The sequence below is a fragment of the Euphorbia lathyris genome, chromosome 4 (assembly GCF_963576675.1).
Source record: "Euphorbia lathyris chromosome 4, ddEupLath1.1, whole genome shotgun sequence".
Taxonomy (NCBI): domain Eukaryota; kingdom Viridiplantae; phylum Streptophyta; class Magnoliopsida; order Malpighiales; family Euphorbiaceae; genus Euphorbia; species Euphorbia lathyris.
The window spans coordinates 31,613,900-31,623,931 of record NC_088913.1 but is presented as its reverse complement, the minus strand read 5'-3'; the positions used below and the strand labels follow the sequence as shown (position 1 = coordinate 31,623,931).

Below are 10,032 nucleotides of genomic sequence, written 5' to 3'. Positions count from 1 at the left end.
GATTCAACGAGAAGATTGAGTAGAGGATTCGCCCGTGAGCCTGACAAACTCTAACGAAACCCAAGGAAATGATTGACAACCCGTTCACTTGCACGCCGTCGAAGAATTCAATGCTCCATGTTCTATGTAAACTTGTATCAATTTATATTTCATCTAATAAAGTCCGTTCTATTCGATAGATTTTTATGCAGCACTTATGGTAACCAATCCACTAAAGTGACTGCTGGTGTTTTCATTAAAACGTAGTTTAATTCAAAATCTTTACAAGGAAACTTTGTTGAACACTTAGGCAAATTATTATCTCGGTAGAGTTTTAATTTGGTTAAGGGCAATTATACCGGATAAGGGTTTTGTCGCGTTCAAAGCCTATTAATTAGAGGTTCCGTCATTTATTTCATCTTTACAATTTGTACAAAGTTTAAAGTTGTTTTCTTTGCTTAATGCAAACAAATATACTTGTTTACTTTTCTAAAGTACTAAAACGTTCCTGTTTTGCAAATTCATTCTTAAATCAGATATTTTCTAACATCTTCATACTCTAATCTAACTCTTATTCTAGCAATTTCTAAACCAAAACCGATTAAACGATTTTCCAATATTATAAACCTTAAAAAGTAAATTTAACCGATTGTAAATAAGTTTTGTTAAAAAAAACGTTCCCTGTGGGATCGATATCTTTTATTACTACAAGCGTATACCGTGCACTTGCGGAAATCGCTCAACAAGTTTTTGGCGCCGTTGCTGGGGAATGCCAAAATTTTTGACAAAAATTTTAAATTTTTCGTGTTTTATTACGAATCTAGGTTTATTTATACTTATTCAAACTTTTATATTTTATTTATTTTCAATTACTAACATATTTATTTTTCAAATTCTGTTTTGTAGGTAGTTTCGGTTCGTGCGAAATTTCAAGTTCATGCGCAGTTCTCGAAGTTCAGGCACGTCACCAGATCCTATTGACCCAGAAATTGAAAGAACTCTTAAAAACAACAAGAAAGAAAAGAAAAAGAAAAACAAAACCCCAATAAAAACTAAAATTACCGAGCCAGAAGTTATGGCCACACTTATGGATTACGCTAGGCCAGGAGTGGCCGGTGTAACAAACAGTATAGTTAGACCCCAAATTAATGCAAACCAATTTGAAATTAAGCCTGGGTTGCTTAATATGTTGCAAAATAATGTAACGTTTTACGGGTTACCTAACGAAAATCCTAATACCCATTTGACAAATTTCTTAGAAATTTGCGACACTTTTAAAATACCAAATGTGACTGCAGAAGCAATCAATCTTCGCCTTTTTCCTTTTACTTTGAAGGATCGAGCCAAAGAGTGGTTAACTTCTATGCCAGCCGCAACATTTGAGACTTGGGAGCAATTAGCCCAAGCATTTTTATCAAAATTTTTTCCTTTAGCGAAAACCGCAAAAGTCATTAAAGAGTTAACGTCTTTTTCTCAAAATGATAGTGAAACTCTTTATGAGGCTTGGGAACGTTTTAAAGAACTTCAACGTTTATGCCCACACCACCAATTGCCCGCTGAACTTTTAATGCAAACATTTTATAATGGATTAAATCCTACAACTAGAGGTTCATTAGACGCTATGTCTGGAGGGTTGTTCATGAAGAAAACATCTGCCCAAGCAAGAGAACTTTTGGAGGAGATGGCAATCAACAGCAGTATGTGGCCCGCAGAACGTGGACACGTACCATCAGCAAAACCATCATCCTCAACTACTTCATCAGTTAAAGGTATAGTGAACCTTGATCCAGTAGCGATGTTGCAAGCCCAATTTTCTGCCTTATCGCACAAAATTGATAGGTTTATGGCACCGTGTGATTCTAATGGTAAGCCAATCCAAACAGATGTGGATTACGAAGGTATGAGTGAAATTGAACAGGCAAATTTTGTCCAAGGGCAAAACCAAAATAATAACCCTTATTCCAATACATATAATCCTGGATGGAGAAATCATCCTAACTTTAACTGGAGGGATAATAATAATGCTAATGCTAATCAAAATCGTACTACCAATTATCAAAATCAATCCAGAGACACGATTAGCACTTTATCTTTTAAAATCGACAAATTCATTGATGCTATGAGCGGAAAAATAAGTAATCACGACGATGGTTTTAAACGGATCGAGAATAAATTCGATCAGCTTATTAAAAACCAATCATCTAGCATCCATAATTTGGAGATTCAAATTGGACAACTCGCTAAATCAATTCCATCCCGCAAAGAGGGAAGTCTTCCAAGCCATACGGAAGAAAATCCGAAAGAGCATGTTAAGGCTATCACTCTTCGTTCAGGAAAAAACTACTTAGGCCCGGAAATGCCCGGAAATTCGACTTTACCTGGAACTGATTTATCAAAGCCCAAAGAGGATACATTAAAACAAAAAGATGCACCAATTGACTCTAGTACAAAAACTTTTGTACCCAAACCACCTTTTCCACACAAAGTCCGCAACAAGGACTATGATAAACAACTTTTAACATTTTTAGACAAACTTAAAAATTTGCATATTAATTTGACGTTTATGGATGCAATTACGCAAATTCCCAATTATGGTAAATTCCTCAAAGATTTAATTTCAAAGAAAATCAGTTGGGAAGGAATTTCATCCATTTCACTAACTGAAGATTGCAGTTCGATTGTGTCAAGCAATTTGCCCACAAAACTCAAAGATCCCGGATGTTTTACCATTCCATGTAACTTGGGCGATATAGAATTCCCAAGTTGTCTTTGTGATTTAGGAGCAAGCATTAACTTGATGACATTATCTATTTTTAATAAGTTAGGCTTAGAAGAAGACATCAAACGTACCAATATGGTTTTACAATTAGCGGATCAAACCACTAAAAGACCATACGGTATAATTGAGGATGTTTTAGTTAAAGTTGACAAATTTATTTTTCCTACCGATTTTGTTATTTTAGATTTTGCTTATGATGTAAATTGTCCGCTAATCTTTGGTAGACCGTTCATGAACACGGGACGTGCTCTAGTTGATGTGTCGGAAGGGAAAGTAGTTTTACGAATAGGAGATGATAAGATTGAGTTTGATATGAACCAAGCGATGAAATATCCTATGGAAGATTTCGCTTGTATGAAACTTGATTTAATTGAAGAATGTGTAAATGACATTGTTCAAAAAGAAGAAATAATAGAACCTATAATGAGTGAGGAACTAGAAGATAAGGACTCAGAACCTTTGATTCGAGAAGATGGACCAGTTCTGCCTTCAATTGTAGTTCCACCTAAATTAGAACTTAAAGAATTACCAAGTCATTTGAGGTACGCTTTCTTAGGCGAAGGCGATTCTCTACCTATTATTATCTCTAACAAATTAACACAAGTCCAAGAAGAGGAATTGAAAGAAGTTGTTAGAAATAGGATAGGAAGTATGGGTTGGCAAATTTCAGACTTAAAAGGTATTAATCCAAGTATTGTAATGCATAGAATTCATTTAGAAGAAGATAAGCCACCTAAAGCGGATAGGCAAAGACGCCTAAATCTGAACATGAAAGAAGTAGTAAAAAATGAAATTACTAAACTTCTGGACAATGGAATCATCTACCCTATCTCGGATAGTGAATGGGTTAGTCCAATCCATTGTGTACCTAAAAAGGGAGGCATAACAGTTGTAAGGAATGAAGAAGGTGAATTAATACCTACGCAAACCACCACTGGTTGGAGGGTTTGTATAGATTATAGAAATTTAAATAAAGCAACTAGGAAAGATCATTTTCCTCTTCCTTTCATTGATCAAATGATCGAAAGGATAGCTGGTCATGCTTTCTACTGTTTTCTTGATGGTTATTCCAGATTCTTTCAAATATACATTTACCCGGATGACCAAGATAAAACAACCTTCACATGTCCTTACGGAACATTTGCATATAGAAGAATACCCTTTGGTCTATGTAACGCACCTGCAACATTTCAACGTTGTATGACTGTAATTTTTAATGATTTCATTGAAGATATCATGGAAGTTTTTGTGGACGATTTTTCAGTTTATGGAGATTCTTTTGATTCGTGCCTAGAAAATTTGGATAAAGTTTTGTCTAGGTGTGAAGAAACAAATTTGGTATTAAACTGGGAAAAATGTCATTTCATGGTTGACGAAGGAATTGTTTTAGGTCACAAAATATATGAAAAAGGATTAGAAGTAGATAGAGCAAAAACCTCAGTAATAGAGAAATTACCCCCTCCAACTACTGTTAAGGGAGTAAGATCATTCTTAGGACATGCTGGTTTTTACAGAAGATTTATTAAAAAAATTTCTGTAATTTCCAAACCACTTACTAATTTACTCATGAAAGATTCAACCTTTGATTTTAATGAAGAATGCGTTAAAGCGTTCGAAACATTGAAAACAGCTTTAGTCAGTGCACCTGTTATTGCTAAACCCGATTGGGATCTACCATTTGAAATTATATGTGATGCAAGTGATTTAGCTGTCGGATGTGTTTTAGGTCAAAGGAAAGATAAGAAACTTCATGTCATTTATTATGCAAGTCACATACTGTCTGGTGCACAATTAAACTACACCACAACTGAGAAAGAAATGTTAGCCGTAGTTTTTGCATGTGACAAGTTTAGGTCATATTTATTAGGTTCAAAAGTTATTATTTATACTGATCATGCAGCATTAAGATATTTATTTGCTAAAAAGGATGCAAAACCACGTCTAATTAGATGGGTTTTATTGTTACAAGAATTTGATATAGAAATAAAAGACAAAAATGGAGTTGAAAACCTTGTCGCCGATCATCTATCGAGACTTGAAGATGAAAACGGTCCTATAGGTGAAACTACCGGTATACGAGATGATTTCCCTGATGAACACCTCTATCAAATAAAAAGTGCCATGTCACCATGGTATGCAGATATTGCTAATTATCTTGCAGCCAATATTGTTCCGGAAGGATTAGATTTCCAACAGATGAAGAAATTTTTCTTCGATATTAAACAATATTTTTGGGAAGATCCCTTTTTGTTCAAGACTTGTGGTGACGGGATAATTAGGAGATGCGTTGGTGAAAATGAATACGAATCTATAATGTCGGAATGCCATTCTAGTTCTTATGGAGGACATAATGGAGTTAACAAGACAGCTGCTAGAATATTTGAAAGCGGTTTCTTTTGGCCTATGATGTTTAAGGATGTCCGTTCATTTATTACTCGTTGTGATAAGTGCCAAAGAACAGGAAATCTAGGAAGGAAAGATGAGATGCCCCTCACAACCATATTAGAAGTTGAAGTCTTCGATATGTGGGGAATAGATTTCATGGGACCTTTTCCCCCTTCCAATGGTAAAACTTACATATTAGTTGCCGTCGATTATGTTTCGAAGTGGGTTGAAGCAATTGCAACCCCGACGAACGATTATAAAGTTGTCGTCAATTTTCTTGACGATATATTCTGTAGATTTGGTTGTCCAAGAGTTATCGTTAGTGATGGCGGTACTCATTTTATAAACAAGAGTTTTGAAACGCTTATGAAAAAATATGGAGTACGCCACCGCGTATCAATGCCGTACCATCCTCAATCAAATGGTCAGGCGGAGATATCAAACAGAGAACTCAAATGGATTCTCGAAAAAACAGTTTCATCTTCTAGAAAAGATTGGTCTTCTAAACTCAATAATGCGCTATGGGCATACCGTACTGCATTTAAAACACCAATAGGAATGACTCCGTACCGCTTAGTGTATGGGAAGGCATGTCATTTGCCAGTCGAATTAGAACACAAAGCCTATTGGGCTATTAGAGAACTAAACTTTGATTTACGACAAGCAGGTAAGAAACGTTTGCTCAATTTGAATGAGTTAGATGAGTTACGTCATCTATCTTACGAAAATGCAAAGATTTATAAAGAAAAAGTGAAAAAATGGCACGATGCCAAAATTAAAGTTAAACACTTTAATATTGGGGATAAAGTGATGTTATTTAATTCACAACTTCGTTTATTTCCAGGAAAACTTAAGTCCAGATGGATAAGACCATATTTAGTCGTCAAAACATTCGATTATGGTTCTTTAGAACTGGAAGGTCCTACCGGAGTTCGATTTAAAGTTAATGGTAATCGATGTAAAATCTATTACGAAAATATTTCCCAACTAGGAATTGAGTTCGTAACAAGATTGTCTGACGTATAAATTACTCAGTTTTTCTTACACAGTTTATTTTTTTTTTATATTTTTTTTTGTTCATTTATTTTATTTTATTTTATTTTGTTATATTTTATTTTATTTTTTCCAAAAGCCATTTTTATGATTAGATGACTTTATGTTATGATTTAAATGCATAAAATATTTTTATTTCATGATTTTAGATTTAATTTTTAGGAAATTAAGATGAATTTGAAGTTTCAGGCAATTCTCTGCCGCGAATTTAGAATTCCCTGCCGAGAATCCTCTTTTTTAGAACAGTCCAAATAGGTTAGGATTTCTCTGTTCATACCGAGAATTTTAAATTCTCTACCGTGAATCGGGAGGTAGCTTAGACGCCTGATTTCCGCAAGGAAATCAGCGTGTCGCGACCGCGGCTTTGCCATTCGCGGTCGCGACACGCGTGTTTCCTGCACTATCAGGTCTGCAACACTCTAACCCTTTCAATGAACCTCTTGGCAAACGAAACATTAAGTTTTTTCATTTCCGAAAGGTGCAATTTATACCTTTTCATAATAAAACGATACCTCTTTTCATTTAAACTCTTATAAATTAATCCTAAAGGATTCAAGTTCTGTTACAATTCTTTTCATCTTTGTCAGAACTCTGATTTTCTTCGCAAACACCGTTCTTTACTAAAGTAACACAAACTTTGCACCATGCCTACTAAGAACAAACCATCTAGGCACAATACGGCCTCAATCAACAAACGCCCAGACTTATCCAAGCGATATGGGACGCCTTTTCCTATCTTCAGTCACGATGAAGGTAGGCGTTATTGGATCCACCGTTACAAATTCTTCACCGGAATGTTGTATATGGATGAATTTCTTAATAGCCAATTAGGCATTAGTGATGACATGAGCCGCTATATGGAGCGCATAGGGTGGACAAAATTCGCCCAAATGCGATTTCCAATAATAGGCGACTGGATACTCGAATTCTTCTGTACCGTGTGTTTTACTAATAAACGACGAGTACGTCTCAGTTTTCGTCGAGAAGGCGAAATCTTCACTTTCGGCTATCCTGAGTTGCATGCTTGGTTTGGTTTTCCCCCGAGGGATACAATCAAACGTCATCCTGGACGAGACATGACATCCTCGGACATTTGGAGAATGCTCACTGGATTTTGGCGATTCAATTCAAAACTCGCCTATAATCACTCTTTTCGCTCCAACTCCATGCTGTATTTACACAAATTTCTGTGTCACAGTTTATTCGGGCGCACATTCAGTAGTGTGGTCCGTGACACAGATTTGTATGTTCTTGGAGATGTTTTCCAGGGAAATGCAGTGGATTCTTCCAAATTTCTGATGGAAGGTCTTGTCGCCGCTTCTCGATCCAAAGATAAGAAGATCGGGTTCGGCAATATAATCTGTGGAATAATTCTCGGTTCAAAGGGTACTATTGATGTTCCCTAGAGTGATGATGAATTCTTCCCGACAATTGACTATGAATTTCTCGAGCACGAAGGACTTGTGAAACGTGTCTTTCGAGCAGGGCCTCAATTTTTGTCTGCACCGGAACGTGAAACTTTTGTACAGTTTCAAATTGATCGTATTAAGGCCAGAAATATCCCGTTAGATAGGGATAAATATGTAGAATAGTTTATGTTTTTCATTTTATTTTTTGTATATATTTTGTTTTGTATTAATTATTAGTTTGTTTTCATTACATGTACATATGTTAAAATAATAAAGATCTTATTTCATTCAATTCTTAATTTTTATCCATTTGATCCATTATCTATACTTAGCATATTTCATATGAGTAATTTCTAATTTTTCTTACTCAAATTAAGATAAAAAGGATTCACTTGAACTAATATGGTTTTCTATTTTTCCACACGTATATCTACATTTTATTTATAACTCAATTTCTTTTTAATGCATTAGGTTTTCATTTAATCAATTCAATTCATGTATTAAATATGTTTTACCATGCACTTATTATGCATTTAATATGGTTCTCTTAACTTATATGCATAAATGAACATTTAAGTTTCATTAATTCTTCATAATCAATGTATTATACTTTAATTCAATTTATTAAGTTTCAACCTTTGGTTTTCTTTGGAATTAATGATATTTATTTAAGTTTTAAGTGCAGGAACACTAAATATTAAGTTCAGGAACCATTCCCTCAACAAAATTGCACAAACCATGTCACAAGGCACCAAAATAGGCCATTTTTACCAATTCTCTACCGAGAATTTATTAATTCTCGGTATGAGCAGCAACTTTGGCAGAATTTCAGGGCGAAAATTGCCTGAACATCGCGTGCCGCGGCCGCAGCTTTGCCATTCGCGGTCGCGACACGCGTATAAATTGCCCTTTTCAATCCGATTTTGCCACCAAATTTTGCCTATTCCTATTCCTATTCTACCTATTCACCTACCTATACAACCCTATATAAACCTACCTCTTACACAAACCTCACATCACCTCTATTTTTACCCAATCCCTTACTCTAAACTCTTCCCCAAAAATCTACTTTTACTCTTCCCAATTTATTCACTCCAATTTCTATCCTCTTTTCTCTTTCATTCACTTCCAATTCAAAACCCCATCCTCATCTTCAAGCTTTACTTTTTCTCTCAAATTCTTCTTCTTCTTTTTCTCACACCCTAAAAACACAAAACACCATCACCATGGTTAGAACTAAGCGTGTTGGTAACAAGCCCGCTGTTACGGAAGCTAATCGCCTTCGGGTTCAATGCGGAGCTTATTTTGACATCTATTCGGAGGAAGAAGCCGCTCGTTTCAAACATTTTTCTCAAGCCGACCGCCAATTTGTGGATATGCACTTCTTAGACTTCCATTCGGTAAGAGCATTAAATTTCTCTACTCGAATTGATGCCTTTATTGAAGCTTTGGGTTGGCAAGAATTCGTTAATATGCGTTTTCCGCATATTAATGAATATGTAGTGGAATTTTTGGTCACTTTGACCATGAACAAGAAGAAAACTTCAATTTCTTTTAGGAATAATGGTATCCCTTACACCATTGACTATGAAGCAATGGGCAATATGTTTGGTTTCCCTACTTCTGATTTTTATGATAAGCCTAAGGATTTTGATAATGATGCGGTTTGGCAAACTCTTTCGGACCAAGACTATTTTAATTCGAAAAACACTTCAAGCAAGTTGATTAAGGACAATTGTGTGTTCTTCTTTCATAAGTATTTGAGTTTCTCCTTGTTTGGTCGTGTTGAGAGTTCTAAGGTTCAGGTTCGGGATTTGTATGTTTTGGATAGTTTGCTTAAAGGCTTGAGGATTGATAGCATTGGTATTTTATTTGATAATTTGTTCCGTGCTTCGAGGGCTACTACCATTCAAATCCCTTTTTGTAATTTTATCACCGCTATTGTGTTGGGAGCACGGGGTGAGTTTGCCGATTATGACATGTCCACCTACCGTGGGTATGTTCTGCTTTTGGACATCTCGGCTCTTGAGCGAGCTCATTTATTGCTTCCACAAGGACCTCCCGTCTTTATTTCATATGCTACCCGAATTGCCCATCTTCGTGGCACTATGGGTGGTGGCGCTTCAAGTTCTCAATTTTTAGGTACCGAAGGCGGCGGAGAGGCAGAGGGTAAGGAGGATGAACCACCGGCTCACGCACAACCCCAAGCACCTCAAACGGCGGATGATCCGGTAGATTTGCGGAGGATTTTGGACCAAATCAATTCCAACAATCGTCAAATGAATTTAAGAATTGATGATTTGGTTGAAAACAATATGGTGATGAATGACAACCTCAACCTTTTGAGGCGTGAACATCGATCGACTCGGCATCGGATGCTTTCCTTTTTCCGACGCCGCAATGTGGAGACGTCACCTACACCTCCCG

General features: G+C 36.1%; 1 non-coding gene across 1 annotated transcript; it reads right to left on the bottom strand.

Annotated features, from left to right (window-relative positions):
- Positions 1–1,423: 1,423 nt before the first annotated feature.
- LOC136228151 (small nucleolar RNA R71) lies at positions 1,424–1,530 on the bottom strand. The gene has a single exon (XR_010688485.1). It is a non-coding gene; the product is annotated as a small nucleolar RNA R71 (small nucleolar RNA).
- Positions 1,531–10,032: the final 8,502 nt, after the last annotated feature.